At 44.8% G+C, this 16,888-nt stretch overlaps 1 long non-coding RNA gene across 1 annotated transcript; it reads right to left on the bottom strand.

The window, feature by feature from the left end:
• Positions 1–4,859: 4,859 nt before the first annotated feature.
• Positions 4,860–5,284, bottom strand: LOC123083196 (uncharacterized). The gene is made up of 2 exons (XR_006439227.1): positions 5,212–5,284; positions 4,860–5,111 (listed from the first exon to the last, which is right to left on the bottom strand). It is a non-coding gene; the product is annotated as an uncharacterized lncRNA (long non-coding RNA).
• Positions 5,285–16,888: the final 11,604 nt, after the last annotated feature.

The following is a 16,888-nucleotide window of genomic DNA, read 5'->3' as shown; positions in this document are numbered from 1 at the left end:
TGTGTGTAGACCATGCATGAGGGGGTGCATAGATTGATTGAACACATCATGGAATCCGTGATGGGTAGATCGCTCTCCTTTATTAACACCTATCCATCTAGCCGTGAAATTATGCCAGAAACATATAGGCACCATGCATGGAGAATCCAGCCGAAAAAGTTTGTTTCTGTCCATTTTGAGTGTAGTATACATGTGTCACTCTGTCTCTACTAGATCGGGATCGCGCATTGGCGCGGGGTACCGGTCCCAACGTTTGGTCAAACACGTAATGATAAGTTAGTGGTAGCCCAGATTTAGCATATGCATTCAAATAGAATAACAACAAAGTTAAGGAAAAACAATTAACTACAGTAGGAGCAAGATATATTGATGCCCAAAGATGGTAAGAGATTAGAAAGCAGAATTGATTTCAGATCGTTTATAATACCACAAAAGATTATGGCTTGTCATGAAGTTTGACACTAAAATAGCAGCTACTTGACATGAAGTTCGACATCACAAGCGTGAATACAAGGCAGGAAGTAATAAAGGCATGAACATGGAGGAATAATAAAAGCATATATTTCGGGTATATTTTTCTGCCAATGACCCCAGCCCCTGCTAAGCCCCCTGACCTTGAGATTCCTTCTTTCCACCTTAGTCTTCAGATTCCTGATCTTCTTGTCCTTCTCGTCTAAACTGCTCGACAATTTTTATCTCGGTCTTAATCTTCTGCATCTGAGGGCAATCGAACTCAACATCCATAGTGGCTTGAAGACGCTCCAAGCACCGAGTAGCAGCATTTGCATGGCCTCGCCTGCATCCACAGCTGGGTCACCATTAATCCTCATATATGTTCTGCCGCTGCAAACGAATGTGAGTGATGGCCAGAAGTAAGCAGCAGCCACCACACTGCCACGATAGGTTGTGTAGGTCTTGTACTTCACCTCAGGAAAACCAGCTTCAGCAAGAACTGCGCTAAGCATGGCCTTCAGCCTAACCATGACAGAACGCTTCATCTGTTAAAATATGTAGAAAGGAAAATCATTTACACAGGGTATGCATCACAAGAGGAACATGTGCATATACCATGCTACCAAAGCCATAAGTAGCATATCAAAAGACACCTCATGTCCCAGGCACAATTGCCAAGGAAACAAATGAAACACATTTATTATGTAAGCAGCCCTGTGCATCAAGAAAAACTATACAGTTTAAAAGACCCACTAATGCGTCGCCACCATTTCAAACAGCATGATTAGTCCGCACTGGACAACCTCTATAACCAAGATATAGAGCACACATAGATCACAACATAGGCCATATCATCGATAGGCATAGTGTACGTGTACATGTAAAATGCAAGCGAGACACGAAACAACATCCATAGCGGGCATACTAAATAAGATAGTCAAGTATCCAATTACATTCGCCAGCAACCAAGAGCTAAATAAACGAAGGCCAATACTGATCCTAGAACCAACAGCGAAGGGTGTTTCACAAGCACCACATTAATTTTTTCCGTGGATGGAAATAACAGAACATCATATCATAGACAACACGGCACGACAAAAGGGACGATATACCTAGAGAGAAGCTTCACCATCTATCCCACGTCGAGACGCCCACTCGCTAGACCATCACTGCGAGAGAACACATAACCAACAAGCCATGCCCTGTAAAAACACAGGTTCAAGTAAGAGCCAAACCATGTACAGCACACGAGGCAGTTGATGATAGAAAAGGTACTAAGCAGACACACCAAAACTATAGGCTACCTAAGGGCGTTTGATCTAAAGCTTGGCCCTTTTAGCTACAGAGGGCTCGGCTTCATCTGCCGCCAGGTCTTCAGTTGATTTGCTTCAATAACAAATGAAAATTATGTGAAAGAAGTAAGAGATGATGCATATACTGTCAAAAACCCGCATCAAACCTCGAGGTAGCAGCAAGTTCATCACCGGGACCAACGGAGCTGCCATCCACTTTTGCGAGTCCCTAGCAGGTATAAACAGATATACATCGTCAACCGACCACCAAACAATCTTGAGAATAGGTGTGGATGAATCTTCACCAAGCAAATGAAAGGAAATACCTGAGCATACCCATCGGAAAACAAAGGTTTATGCAGTCCAGACTTATGTAGACCACTTGCTGGCACTTTCTTTACACGACACTGCAGGTTACAGATTCAACAAATACACAACATGCATCAATTACCAAGCATAAAAGGCAGAAGAAAACTACAAACAACACAGGGCACTGAGCTAGAGAAACTATATACCTGGGCATCCAAAAGAACCATGTCAGTGTGTTTGATAGGACCGTTATCAGTGGTTCCACGATGCTGCCACAAACGCGAAACATACACACGAACAGTCCAGTTCCTGTTCCCAACAATAAAAGCCTGCAGACCAGCCACCGCCATCTAGATCGGCAACGCGCCTTGGCGCGAGGGTGCCGGTCCCAACGATGTGCCCAAGCAAGTAATGGTAAAGTTAGTAGCAAGTTAGGCTCACCACAATTGTGTTGGGTGGGAGTTGAAGAGGGAGGTAGGGATGTTGGCCTGCTCCTCTCAATGATATCAGATATAACCTTTCATCTCAATGTATTATTTAGTTATGTTACATGCAGAATGAGATACAAAAGAACATGTAATATACAAAAAAGGGAATGCAGCAACAACGGAAAGACGTCAGTTTGAGGCTATTAGGAACATGGGCTCAAGTGTAGTTTAAAATTGAAACAACTAAATGTACTTTCTCCCTCCCTCTCCCTCCGTGTGAAAATTACAGAGCTAGGAGATATCATCATAGATGGTACGACATAAATAGAAAACAAGGACCAAAGCGCATGCCACTTATGCATTTTATCTACAATTTGAATATACAAAGAAGAAAGAGTGGATGCCAGTATTAATGCAGAAAAGGATCTAATAATTCTCCAACACACAAGTAGCCTAAGCAATATGTCTACAGAACATGCATATATATAGAACTTAGTAAGTATTTTCTTATTACTGATTAGATTAACCATAGCATAAAAGGTTTTTAGATATTGTGAATCATATTTTCTCAACCTTAATAGTTTCAGGATAAAATTAGAAGTCTTTGAAAACAAATTGTTGGTTGCGCTACTTTGACATCCTTCTTCTGGACATTATCATGTTATTCCAACGACACCGAATGAACTATAGATAGAACATTTTGTTAAGACAACCCTGCCATGCAACAACAGTAAGGGCCATATTGTCCAAAAAATCGATGAAATCAAAACGGAGAGTTATTTCTAATTAGGCAAGCAAATGAACCAGTCTAGACCTTTTCAGCGGAATATAGAGACGTGTCACACAAGGATAATAAAGGGACCAACAAAAAAAAAAGATCAAGAACCAAAAACAATCAATAAAATATTAAATCAAGTATAACAATAAAAGATCAAGAACAACTTATATGGAACTTACTCTTACTCTTAACCAGATTAAGTTAAGGACCAACAACAAACAATAAAAGATCAAGAACAACTTATATGCAATAAAGATATAAGAGAGAAGAGATCTATACATAAGACGACTATAAACACCGGAGCATAAATAAGCAACACCTTTAAATCAAATAAAAAGGGTTCAGGGTCCATTGCATAGTGGGCTCAGATTCGCCTTTCCTTAATCATCTTACCTACCACGTCATCTCTTATCACCAGATCAATCTGTTTATACAGTTGAGCTGCCCTGGTTATCACTCAACAAGAATGACCATCCAAGGACAGAACAACAGGTATCACAAGATCAAAAATGACTCTAGAGACATGAGGGAGGATCCAACTTGATACCCACAGGTGCCTCGATTGCTCAAAGGCACACTTATTTCAGCCACGGCAATCATCATCGCCCTAGCAAGAATGGCTTCCGACCGATGGGGCACGTGAATTACAGGCAAGGCATAGGATTTTTACAGCGGGAGGTAACTATTCATTCCTACAGTTACCCCTCTCCGACCCGGCGGCCCAGCTCCTCCCACCTCTGGATCCAACGGCCGAAAATACATCAAGCGGCCAGATCCAACGGCCAGGAACTCCAAATCGCTGAGAGCGCCCGGGAGTGACCGTCTCCCTTATTTCTCGATAAGCAACACCTTTAAATACAAATAAAAAGAGTTCAGGGTTCAATGCATAGTGGGCTCAGATTCGCCTTTTCTCGATCATATAACCTACCCCCATCATCTCTTATCACCAGATCAATCTGTTTATATGAGCTGCCCTGGTTATCACTCAACAAGAATGACCATCCAAGGGCAGAACAATAAGTATCACAGAATGAAAAAGGATTCTAGAGACAAGAGGGAGGATCCAACTTGATACCCACAGGTGCCTCGATTGCTCAAACGCACACTTATTTCAGCCACGGCCAATCATCATCGCCCTAGCAAGAATGGCTTCTGACCGATGGGGCAAATGAATTACAGGCGGTGGTACGAGACATTTCACCGCTGAGTAACTATTCGTTGCTATAGGAGCTCGGGTTCGATCTGACGGCCAATGTCCTCCAACGCCTCGATCCAACGGTCGGAAACGCATCAAGGAAACGCAATGGATGGCCAGATCTTCCTAATCGCAGTGAGAGCTCGGTTATCCCCGCGGTTCTTGTTTCTGGATGGTTATTAGTATCACTCATCAAAAATGACCGTGCAAGGACAGAGCCACTAAAATAGAATGTGATCAAAACGGGTCAAAGAAACAAGGGGGGTGGGGGTCCAACCTAATACCCACATGTGCCTCGATTGCTCGAGAGCATGCCTATATCAGCCATAACTGATCATCATAGCCCTAGCCATGTCCCATATACAGTAGCCAAAGCAGAGGAGTAGGAGGAAGATGGAGCTCACCGAGGGAGGTTGTAGCCGAGGCAGTGCTCAGTGGGCGCTGGGGTTGCGCCTAAACGCCGTCCAGCCGGCGAGGAACCACTTCCTACACCGCACATCCACGCCGCCGCATCGGAGTCGTGCCTTGCACCGTCCCACCGACGAGGACGAATGCCACGGGCACTGAAGCAGCCAAGGAGGTGAGGAAATGATGTACATCCAGGAGCACCACTAGGGGCAGAGATGACCGGGGCACCAATTTTGATGTTTCCAGTTCTGATGCCATGCAAATGAAAAGGTGAGATTGAATGAGAATAAGTCAAACATTCAGCCGAAGACAATAGTGTTTGCTACATACTGTATAATAATTGACTACCTAGCTAATGATGATTGCCTATCTTCAGGCTTTGCCTTTTACCTTGAGCTCACACCAAGATTACCTGCAAAAATAGTAGATATGCATTTCAGTGCTAAGGCAAAGACAAAGAAAAGAAAAATGAAAGAAGAAGATGAAGAGAAAGAAAAGGAGGTAGCTACAATCCAAGGAAGGAACGGCTAACACCGCACCCAAAGCGAAATAAGAGGTAGAAAAGACGACAAAATCCGAGCTAAAACAATCCAGATCACACCCACGGTGCACTCCTAAACAGTAGATATTTGGAACCTAGCCAAACTCTTCTCTCTCTCCCATCAAGTCCAAGCAAGGCAGCACAAAAGGCCACAGGTTCTGATAATTAAATGTGAGCCTTGGCGCGCCCTAGTCAGGCCAGTGGATGGTTGGGACGATAAAATTGCATGTATGAACAAACATTAAATACTGAAGATGATAAAAACAGGGAAAGAGAGAACAAATAGAGAATGCATTTTTGTCATTTCCTAAAACAACCAATCTAAATGAAATATTAAGCAAATCTCTGGAATGAAATTTCAAACCAAGATGTCCTGATATAACAGAAGGTCAAACATAGGCCTATATGAAATAGTAACTACATGCAAATATCAAACATACAATATATGATTTAGAGATGCATCAGTTAATAAGCAGTATTGTAGATTTTCCTAAATACTTATCTAGCAAGTGTGCATCTATAGTTGGCAACTTGGTTCAGAGATGCATCAGTTAAAACCTTTTGGGCTTCTATAGATAAATTTACAAAAAATCTACTATATTCCTATCTACAGATAAGGTTCTAGGATGTGAATGCACACTTGCTACAACTCTTTGAATAAATGCCAACCATGTTGCAGTTCATGTATAAACCTAACTATTCGGTATATGCATGCACAATTGCTAAACATTGCAGCAAATCGTATTTTATGAATCAGAAAATGAGGGTGTGGAGCTAATGAAATTTCAATGATAACTCCAACACCACATCAACAGAAAGTTTATTGGGATAAATAAATGAAATAGTGGCAGTTTGTACCTATTCCAAAACCAAGTCATGTACCAACTCTAGAGGACCACAACCAATGTCTGCTTCAAGTTCCTTTAACCCTTCCTTCCTTAGCTAGAGCACAAGGAAGAACACAAAATCAGATCGTGAGAACTACAAAAATGTAAGTCATTGATCCTAAGCACTCACCAAAGCTAGCCAGATCCTCCCATGGCAACCAATCTGGCCCTCCACAGTAGAACCTCACCTCTGGCATCGTCCACTTCTCGTATGTGCGCCTCATTACACCTGTGCGACGTTGGGCTAGCTGTAGCTGGTGACCTGCAAGGCAAGAGGAGCAACAGTCAGAGCTCCGACCATGGCCACCGCGTGACGTAGAGGGGCAATCATTCATCTCACTCACGTGTTGGACACCATATCCGGCGCCGCCATGAGCCGCTTGACGCCAAGGGAGAGAGGGGCCGAGCAGCTGCAGGAGTGGCAGCCTCCGCTCCTCCTAGCGATGGGGACGCTCAAGCTCGACGGGAGGGTGGCACAATATGTACATCCATTTGAGCATACAAAATTAATTCCATGAATGTAGAAGTCAAAAGAAATCAAAATAAAAAGATAAGAAAAACAAACATACAACTACAAAGATGAGCAGAGCTAGATCAAGGAAAAGTAACACAAGCCTAAATCAGTATATTGCTAAATTAAGTTTAACATAAACAGCAGTACCACTATAGCAATATTTTGGACCAGATTAAACTAAAGCCCACATAGTTTATTACCCAAAACTTCCTGGCAACACATCTATAATCCTAGCCACTAATAATTCAATCGGCCATGTCAATTCAGAGCAAAGAACACAGGCATCAACCATCCATGTGCAAACAAAAAAATCCCACCCCTAGTAGGATCTACACAAGAAACAAAAAGAAACACCTATAACCCACAAAAGAACAAACAAGGAAAGGAGCCCACAAAAATCCAACCAGGGGATAATACCTTTTGCCTCTACCAGAAAGAAGACAACAAAGAGATACATCCATTGGCTAAACTACATACCAAACGAATCTAGCGCAAGAGGAGCTTACCCATCTTCTTGTTCTTCCCGCGCTTCTCCGGACGAACAGCGGCGGCTCGGGTTGGAGCAGAGCTTCGGGGGAGGGGAAGGCGGATAGCCAAGGAGGAGAACGAGCACCGCTGCCGTGGCGGATGGAGAGGCGACCGTCGGTGAGGAGGACGAGCGCCGGAGCCGTGGCGGATGAAGAGGTGACTGTTGGAAATATGCCCTAGAGGCAATAATAAAAGTGTTATTATTATATTTCCTTGTTCATGATAATTTTCTTTTATTCATGCTATAACTATATTATCCGGAAATCGTAATACACGTGTGAATACATAGACCACAATATGTCCCTAGTGAGCCTCTAGTTGACTAGCTCGTTGTGATCAACAGATAGTCATGGTTTCCTGGCTATGGACATTGGATGTCGTTGATAACGGGATCACATCATTAGGAGAATGATGTGATGGACAAGACCCAATCCTAAGCCTAGCACAAAGATCGTGTAGTTCGTTTGCTAGAGCTTTGCCAATGTCAAGTATCTCTTCCTTTGACCATGAGAGCGTGTAACTCCTAGATACCGTAGGAGTGCTTTGGGTGTATCAAACGTCACAACATAACTGGGTGACTATAAAGGTGCACTACAGGTATCTCCGAAAGTATCTATTGTTTTATGCGGATCGAGACTGGGATTTGTCACTCCGTGTAAACGGAGAGGTATCTCTGGGCCCACTCGGTAGGACATCATCATATGCGCAATGTGACCAAGGAGTTGATCACGGGATGATGTGTTACGGAACGAGTAAAGTGACTTGCCGGTAACGAGATTGAACAAGGTATTGGATACCGACGATCGAATCTCGGGCAAGTAACATACCGATAGACAAAGGGAATTGAATACGGGATTGATTAAGTCCTTGACATCATGGTTCATCCGATGAGATCATCGTGGAACATGTGGGAGCCATCATGGGTATCCAGATCCCGCTGTTGGTTATTGACCGGAGAACGTCTCGGTCATGTCTGCATGTCTCCCGAACCCGTAGGGTCTACATACTTAAGGTTCGATGACGCTAGGGTTATAAAGGAAGTTTGTATGTGGTTACCGAATGTTGTTCGGAGTCCCGGATGAGATCCCGGATGTCACGAGGAGTTCCGGAATGGTCCGGAGGTAAAGATTTATATATGGGAAGTCATATTTTGGCCACCGGAAAATGTTCGGGATTTTTCGGTATTGTACCGGGAAGGTTCTAGAAGGTTCCAGAGTGGGGCCCACCTGCATGGGGGACCCACATGAACGTGGGTAGTGGGGGCAAGGCCCCACACCCCTGGTCAAGGCGCACCAAGATCCCCCCTTAGAAGGAATAAGATCATATCCCGAAGGGATAAGATCAAGATCCCTAAAAAGGGGGGATAACAATCGGTGGGGAAGGAAATGATGGGATTTCTTTCCTCCCACCTTGGCCAACGCCCCAATGGACTTGGAGGGCAAGAAACCAGCCCCTCCACCCCTATATATAGTGGGGAGACGCATGGGAGCTTCACACGAAGTTCTGGCGCAGCCCTCCCCCTCTCCCAAGTACTCCTCTTCTCCCGTGGTGCTTGGTGAAGCCCTGCAGGATTGCCACGCTCCTCCACCACCACCACGCCGTTGTGCTGCTGCTGGATGGAGTCTTCCTCAACCTCTCCCTCTCTCCTTGCTGGATCAAGGCGTGGGATACGTCACCGGGCTGTACGTGTGTTGAACGCGGAGGTGCCGTGCTTTCGGCACTTGATCATCGGTGATTTGAATCACGACGAGTACGACTTCATCAACCCCGTTCACTTGAACACTTCCGCTTAGCGATCTACAAGGGTATGTAGATGCACTCTCCTTCTACTCGTAGCTGGTTTCTCCATAGATAGATCTTGGTGACACGTAGGAAAATTTTGAATTTCTGCTACGTTACCCAACAGTGGCATCATGAGCTAGGTCTATTGCGTAGATTCTTTGCACGAGTAGAACACAAAGTAGTTGTGGGCATTGATGTTGTTCAATATGCTTACTGTTACTAGTCCAATCTTGTTTCGACGGTATTGTGGGATGAAGCGGCCCGGACCGACCTTACACGTACTCTTACGTGAGACAGGTTCCACCGATTGACATGCACTTGGTGCATAAGGTGGCTAGCGGGTGCCAGTCTCTCCCATTTTAGTCGGAACGGATTCGATGAAAAGGGTCCTTATGAAGGGTAAATAGCAATTGGCATATCACGTTGTGGTTTTGCGTAGGTAAGAAACGTTCTTGCTAGAAACCCATAGCAGCCACGTAAAACATGCAAACAACAATTAGAGGACGTCTAACTTGTTTTTGCAGGGTATGCTATGTGATGTGATATGGCCAAAAGGATGTGATGAATGATATATGTGATGTATGAGATTGATCATGTTCTTGTAATAGGATTCACGACTTGCATGTCGATGAGTATGACAACCGGCAGGAGCCATAGGAGTTGTCTTTATTTATTGTATGACCTGCGTGTCATTGAAGAACGCCATGTAAACTACTTTACTTTATTGCTAAATGCGTTAGTCATAGAAGTAGAAGTAGTCGTTGGCGTGACAACTTCATGAAGACACGATGATGGAGATCATGATGATGGAGATCATGGTGTCATGCCGGTGACAAGATGATCATGGAGCCCCGAAGATGAAGATCAAAGGAGCTATATGATATTGGCCATATCATGTCACTACACTATTTGATTGCATGTGATGTTTATCATGTTTATGCATCTTGTTTGCTTAGAACGACGGTAGTAAATAAGATGATCCCTTACAACAATTTCAAGAAGTGTTCTCCCCTAACTGTGCACCGTTGCTACAGTTCGTCGCTTCTAAGCACCACGTGATGATCGGGTGTGATGGATTCTTACGTTCACATACAACGGGTGTAAGACAGTTTTACACAGCGAAAAACACTTAGGGTTAACTTGACGAGCCTATCATGTACAGACATGGCCTCGGAACACGGAGACCGAAAGGTCGAGCATGAGTCGTATAGTAGATACGATCAACATGAAGATGTTCACCGATGATGACTAGTCCGTCTCAGTGATGATCGGACACGGCCTAGTTGACTCGGATCATGTAATCACTTAGATGACCAGAGGGATGTCTATCTGAGTGGGAGTTCATAAGATGAACTTAATTATCCTGAACATAGTCAAAAGACCTTTTGCAAATTATGTCGTAGCTCGCGCTTTAGTTCTACTGTTTTAGATATGTTCCTAGAGAAAATATAGTTGAAAGTTGATAGTAGCGATTATGCGAACAGTAGAAAGCTTATGTCCTTAATGCACTGCTCAGTGTGCTGAACCCCAAACGTCGTTTGTGGATGTTTCGAACATCGGACATACACGTTTTGATAACTACGTGATAGTTCAGTTAAATGGTTTAAGTAGAGGCACCAAAGGCGTTTTCGAAACATCGCGGAACATATGAGATGTTTCGAGGGCTGAAATTGGGATTTCAGGCTCGTGCTCACGTCAAGAGGTATAAGACCTCCGACGATTCTCTTACCCTGCAAACTAAGGGAGAAAATCTCAATCGTTGAGCTTGTGCTCAGATTGTCTGAGTGCAACAATCACTTGAATTGAGTGGGAGTTGATCTTCCAAATGAGATAGTGATGTTTCTCCAAAGTCATTGCCACCAAGCTGCGAGAGCTTCGTGATGAACTATAACATATCAGGGATAAATAAGATGATCCTTGAGGTATTCACGATGTTTGACACCGCGAAAGTAGAAATCAAGAAGGAGCATCAATTGTTGATGGTTGGTGAAACCACTAGTTTCAAGAAGGGCAAGGGCAAGAAGGGATACTTCATGAAACGGCAAATCAGCTGCTGCTCCAGTGAAGAAACCCAAGGTTGAACCCAAACCCGAGACTAAGTGCTTCTGTAATAAGGGGAACAGTCACTAGAGCAGAATTACCCTACATACTTGGTAGATGAGAAGGCTGGCAAGGTCGATAGAAGTATATTGGATATACATTATGTTAATGTGTACTTTACTAGTACTCCTAGTAGCACCAGGGTATAAGATACCGGTTCGGTTGCTAAGTGTTAGTAACTCGAAATAAAAGCTACGGCATAAACGAAGACTAGCTAAAGGTGAGCTGACGATATGTGTTGGAAGTGTTTCCAATGTTGATATGATCAAGCATCGCACGCTCCCTCTACCATCGAGATTTGGTGTTTGCGTTGAGCATAGACATGATTGGATTATGTCTTTTGCAATACGGTTATTCATTTAAAGAGAATAATGGTTACTCTATTTATTTGAATAATACCTTCAATGGTCTTGCACCTAAAATGAATGGTTCATTGAAATCTCGATCGTAGTGATACACATGTTCATGCCAAAAGATAGTAATGATAGTACCACCTATTTGTGGCACTGCCACGTAAGTCATATCGGTATAATATGCATGAAGAAACTCCATGCAAATGGATCGTTCGGACTCACTTGATTTTGAATCACTTGAGATATGCAAATCATACCACATGGGCAAGATGACTGAAAAGCCTCATTTTCAGTAAGATGGAACAAGATAGCAACTTGTTGGAAGTAACACATTTTGATGTGTGCAGTCGAATGAGTGCTGAGGCATGCAGTGAATATCATTATGTTCTTACTTCACAGATGATTCGAGTAAATGTTGAGTATATTTACTTGATGAAACACAAGTCTGAATTATTGAATGGTTCAAGTAATTTCAGAGTGAAGTAGCAGATCATTGTGACAAGAGGATACAATGTCTATGATATGATCATAGAGATGAATATCTGAGTTACGAGTTTTGGCACACAATTAAGACATTGTGGAAATTGTTTCGCAATTAATACCGCCTAGAACACCATAATGTGATGGTGTGTCCGAACATCATAGTTGCACCCTATTGGATATGGTGCGTACCATGATGTCTCTTATCGAACTACCACTATCGTTCATGGGTTAGGCATTAGAGACAACCACATTCACTTTAAATAGGGCACCACGTAATTCCGATGAGATGACACCATATGAATTATGGTTTAGAGAAACCTAAGTTGTCGTTTCTTAAAAGTTTGGGGCTGCGACGCTTATATGAAAAAGTTTCAGGTTGATAAGCTCGAACCCAAAGCGGATAAAATGCATCTTCATAGGAAACCCAAAACAGTTGGGTATACCTCCTAATTCAGATCCGAAAGCAATATGGATTGTTTCTAGAATCAGGTCCTTTCTCGAGGAAAAGTTTCTCTCGAAAGAATTGAGTGGGAGGATGGTGGAGACTTGATGAGGTTATTGAACCGTCTCTTCAACTAGTGTGTGACAGGGCACAGGGAGTTGTTCCTGTGGCACCTACACCAATTGAAGTGGAAGCTTATGATATTGATCATGAAACTTCGGATCAAGTCACTCCCAAACCTCGTAGGATGACAAGGATGCGTACTACTTCAGAGTGGTACGTAATCCTGTCTTGAAGGTCATGTTGCTAGACAACAATGAACCTACGAGCTATGGAGAAGCGATGGTGGACCCGGATTCCGATAAATGGCTTGAGGCCATAAAATCCGAGATAGGATCCATGCATCAGAACAAAGCATGGACTTTGGTGGACTTGCCCGATGATCGGCAAGCCATTGAGATAAATGGATCTTTAAGAAGAAGACGGACGTGGATGGTAATGTCACCGTCCATGAAGCTCGACTTATGGCGAAGAATTTTTCACAAGTTCAAGGAGTTGACTACGATGAGATTTTCTCATCCGTAGCGATGCTTAAAGTCCGTCGGAATCATGTTAGCATTGGCTGCATTTATGAAATCTGGCAGATGGATGTCAAGACAAGTTTCCTTACAAGTTTTTGTAAGGAAAGGTTGTATGTGATACAATCAGAAAAGTTTTGTCAATCCTAAGGATGCTAAAAGGTATGCTAGCTCCAGCGATCCTTCTAAGGACTGGAGTAAGCATCTCGGAGTTGGAATGTACACTTTGATGAGATGATCAAAGATTTTGGGTTTGTACAAAGTTTATGAGAAACTTGTATTTCCAAAGAAGTGAGTGGGAGCACTATAGAATTTCTGATGAGTATATGTTCTTGACATATTGTTGATCAGAAATGATGTAGAATTTCTAGAAAGCATATAGGGTTATTTGAAAGGTGTTTTCAATAGAAAACCTGGATCAAGCTACTTGAACATTGAGCATCAAGATCTATAAGATAGATCAAAATGCTTAATAATACTTTTAAATGAGCACATACCTTGACATAATCTTGAAGGTGTTCAAGATGGATCAGTCAAAGAAGGAGTTCTTGCCTGAGTTGTAAGGTATGAAGTTAAGACTTAAAGCTCGACCACGGCAGAATAGAGAGAAAGGACGAAGGTCGTCCCCTATGCTTAAGACATAGGATCTACAGTATGCCATGCTGAGTACCGCACCTGAAGTGTGCCTTGCCATGAGTCAGTCAAGGGGTACAAGAGTGATCCATGAATGGATCACAGACAGCGGTCAAAGTTATCCTTGGTAACTAGTGGACTAAGGAATTTTCTCGATTATGGAGGTGGTAAAAGAGTTCGTCGTAAAGGTTACGTCGATGCAAGCTTAACACCTATCCGGATAGCTCTAAGAAGAGATACCGGATACGTATTATGGGGCAACAATTTAGAATAGCTCCAAGTAGAACAGTTATTTGGAATAGCTCCAAATAGAGCGTGGTAGCTACATCTAGGAGATGACATAGAGATTTGTAAAGCACACACGGATCTGAAAGATTCGGACCCGTTGACTAAAACCTCTCTCACAAGCAACATGATCAAACCTAAAACTCTTGGGTATTAGTCACATGGCGATGTGACCTGTGAGTGTTAATCACATGGCGATGTGAACTAGATTATTGACTCTAGTGCAAGTGGGAGACTGTTGGAAATATGCCCTAGAGGCAATAATAAAAGTGTTATTATTATATTTCCTTGTTCATGATAATTGTCTTTTATTCATGCTATAACTATATTATCCGGAAATCGTAATACACGTGTGAATACATAGACCACAATATGTCCCTAGTGAGCCTCTAGTTGACTAGCTCGTTGTGATCAACAGATAGTCATGGTTTCCTGGCTATGGACATTGGATGTCGTTGATAACGGGATCACATCATTAGGAGAATGATGTGATGGACAAGACCCAATCCTAAGCCTAGCACAAAGATCGTGTAGTTCGTTTGCTAGAGCTTTGCCAATGTCAAGTATCTCTTCCTTTGACCATGAGAGCGTGTAACTCCTAGATACCGTAGGAGTGCTTTGGGTGTATCAAACGTCACAACATAACTGGGTGACTATAAAGGTGCACTACAGGTATCTCCGAAAGTATCTATTGTTTTATGCGGATCGAGACTGGGATTTGTCACTCCGTGTAAACGGAGAGGTATCTCTGGGCCCACTCGGTAGGACATCATCATATGCGCAATGTGACCAAGGAGTTGATCACGGGATGATGTGTTACGGAACGAGTAAAGTGACTTGCCGGTAACGAGATTGAACAAGGTATTGGATACCGACGATCGAATCTCGGGCAAGTAACATACCGATAGACAAAGGGAATTGAATACGGGATTGATTAAGTCCTTGACATCATGGTTCATCCGATGAGATCATCGTGGAACATGTGGGAGCCATCATGGGTATCCAGATCCCGCTGTTGGTTATTGACCGGAGAACGTCTCGGTCATGTCTGCATGTCTCCCGAACCCGTAGGGTCTACATACTTAAGGTTCGATGACGCTAGGGTTATAAAGGAAGTTTGTATGTGGTTACCGAATGTTGTTCGGAGTCCCGGATGAGATCCCGGATGTCACGAGGAGTTCCGGAATGGTCCGGAGGTAAAGATTTATATATGGGAAGTCATATTTTGGCCACCGGAAAATGTTCGGGATTTTTCGGTATTGTACCGGGAAGGTTCTAGAAGGTTCCAGAGTGGGGCCCACCTGCATGGGGGACCCACATGAACGTGGGTAGTGGGGGCAAGGCCCCACACCCCTGGTCAAGGCGCACCAAGATCCCCCCTTAGAAGGAATAAGATCATATCCCGAAGGGATAAGATCAAGATCCCTAAAAAGGGGGGATAACAATCGGTGGGGAAGGAAATGATGGGATTTCTTTCCTCCCACCTTGGCCAACGCCCCAATGGACTTGGAGGGCAAGAAACCAGCCCCTCCACCCCTATATATAGTGGGGAGACGCATGGGAGCTTCACACGAAGTTCTGGCGCAGCCCTCCCCCTCTCCCAAGTACTCCTCTTCTCCCGTGGTGCTTGGCGAAGCCCTGCAGGATTGCCACGCTCCTCCACCACCACCATGCCGTTGTGCTGCTGCTGGATGGAGTCTTCCTCAACCTCTCCCTCTCTCCTTGCTGGATCAAGGCGTGGGATACATCACCGGGCTGTACGTGTGTTGAACGCGGAGGTGCCGTGCGTTCGGCACTTGATCATCGGTGATTTGAATCACGACGAGTACGACTTCATCAACCCCGTTCACTTGAACGCTTCCGCTTAGCGATCTACAAGGGTATGTAGATGCACTCTCCTTCCACTCGTAGCTGGTTTCTCCATAGATAGATCTTGGTGACACGTAGGAAAATTTTGAATTTCTGCTACGTTACCCAACAGTGACCTCCGACGAGGCTTGTGGCGCCCATCGTCCCCGAGGAGGTTGACCCGCGGCACCCACGCCTCCGGCAACCGTGGCGCAAATCCGCGGAGGCACGCCCACAACCGGCGACGCCCTCTGTCGGCGATGCGCGTGGCAGCCGTGGACGGGGAGGATGGCCAGCGAGGAGTGGAGGCTAGGGTTCAATCGGGGGCAAGGCGAGTGGGCGCCTGGGAAAAGAGGTGGTGCGGGGTCGCGGGGAGGAGAGGAGGCAGCGGCGACGCGCGAGAAAGGGAGCGAGGCGGCTAGGGTTTCACCACGGGCGGGGGGGGGGGGGAAGGGAGGCGGCGGGGCATCGGCCACAGCGAGCGGGGTGGGCCGACGGGGCCGCGGTCATCGGCCACGGCCACAGCGAACGGGAAGCACGGGACGACGTGGCCGCGGTCATCGGCCACGGCCACGGCGAGCGGGACGGTCGGGGCGGGGCGGGCGAGATGGGGCGAGCGATGCGGCGGGGCGAGCGGCTGGGAAGGGAAGAGAAGAGGCGGCTAGGGTTCTACGGGAGGAGCTGGCGTTTATACCCAACAGGAAATGACTAAAATGCCCTCGGGGGGGGGGGGGCGCTGGAATTACGCGCGGTGGCACGAGAGGGAGGTAACTATTCATTCCTATAGTTACCCCTCTCCGATCCGACGGCCCATATCCTCCCACCTCTGGATCCAACGGCCGAAAATACATCAAGCGGCCAGATCCAACGGCCAGGAACTCCAAATCGCTGAGAGCGCCCGGGAGTGACCGCATCCCTTATTTCTCGATATGTTCCTCAGTTTCTGAGTTTTTTTTAGATTTTAGACAGGTAATGCTACACCTACGTAGGAGAAGGTACGTACTTTACATAATTATCAACATGGATAATCATCATTGTGGAAGAGGGAGGA

This window comes from Triticum aestivum, chromosome 4A, assembly GCF_018294505.1.
Source record: "Triticum aestivum cultivar Chinese Spring chromosome 4A, IWGSC CS RefSeq v2.1, whole genome shotgun sequence".
NCBI lineage: Eukaryota > Viridiplantae > Streptophyta > Magnoliopsida > Poales > Poaceae > Triticum > Triticum aestivum.
Note: the sequence above shows the minus strand (reverse complement) of the source record. Positions and strands in the feature narration are given on the sequence as shown.